General features: G+C 37.5%; 1 non-coding gene across 1 annotated transcript; it reads right to left on the bottom strand.

The window, feature by feature from the left end:
* Positions 1-674: 674 nt before the first annotated feature.
* On the bottom strand, positions 675-780 carry LOC128287387 (small nucleolar RNA R71). Its single transcript, XR_008278087.1, has one exon. It is a non-coding gene; the product is annotated as a small nucleolar RNA R71 (small nucleolar RNA).
* Positions 781-1090: the final 310 nt, after the last annotated feature.

Raw genomic sequence — 1090 nt, 5'->3', positions numbered from 1 at the left:
GCCATTTATTTTATTGCAATTTAATTTTTTTTTTAATTTTGTTTATATCACTAAATTTTCTTTTATTTACTTCTGGTAGGTTTTTATAGTTTATGGCTAGAAGAAACCCGTCAGGACCATTACTTTTTTATAGTAAAATCGAAAGCACAGCTCGCAGAATCCGAAGAGAAATAAGGCGAAGCCTATGATACATAGAGGAAAGGCAAGAGGACGATAGTCAAACTACAACCGAGGGGATGGCCGAAAATCAGAATAATCAGCTACCTCCTGTGGTTGTCGTAGATCCAATAAATCAGAAGCTTGCTCCTCCTACTACGTATGATTATGCTAAACCTAATTTAACAGGAAATGAATCGAGTATAGTTAGACCTGTTGTTGCTGCAAATAATTTTGAACTGAAACCTAACATGATTCAAATGATACAACAGTTTGTTCAGTTTGATGGTTTGCAGGACGAAGATCCAAACACTCATTTGGTAAATTTTTTGGAATTCTGCGTCACCTTTAAAATCAATGGCATTTCTGTCGATGCCATACGCCTTCGGTTGTTTCCATTCTTATTGAGGAACAAAGCTAAACAATGGTTGAACTCGTTACCACGAGGGTCAATCACAACCTGGGAACAAATGACCGAAAAATTTTTACTAAAATACTTTTCGCCGGCTAAAACGGCTAAACTAAGGAATGGTATCTCTTTTTTTGTGTAGATGGATCTAGAACCCTGTATGATGCATGGGAAAGATACAATGACCTATTAAGAAGGTGCCCTCACCATGGTTTACCTCTATGGCTACAGGTTCAGACTTTTTGCAATGGTGTGAACCCTTCAACAAGACAATTCATCGACGCAGCTGCCAGTGGAACTTTAAACAAAAAAACACCTGAAGAGGCTTATGAATTTATTGAAGAGATGTCACTGAATAACTATTAGTGGGAAGTCATGAGAAGAAAGCCAACAAAAGCAGCCGGTGTTTTAAGCCTTGACGCAGTTACTATCCTATCTAACCAGGTAGAACTATTAAATAAAAAGCTTGACAGTTTGTATGGTTCTACTCAGGTACATCTAGTGATGAGGTGCAATTCAAATGGA

Source organism: Gossypium arboreum, chromosome 13, assembly GCF_025698485.1.
Source record: "Gossypium arboreum isolate Shixiya-1 chromosome 13, ASM2569848v2, whole genome shotgun sequence".
Classification (NCBI taxonomy): Eukaryota; Viridiplantae; Streptophyta; class Magnoliopsida; order Malvales; family Malvaceae; genus Gossypium; species Gossypium arboreum.
Note: the sequence above shows the minus strand (reverse complement) of the source record. Positions and strands in the feature narration are given on the sequence as shown.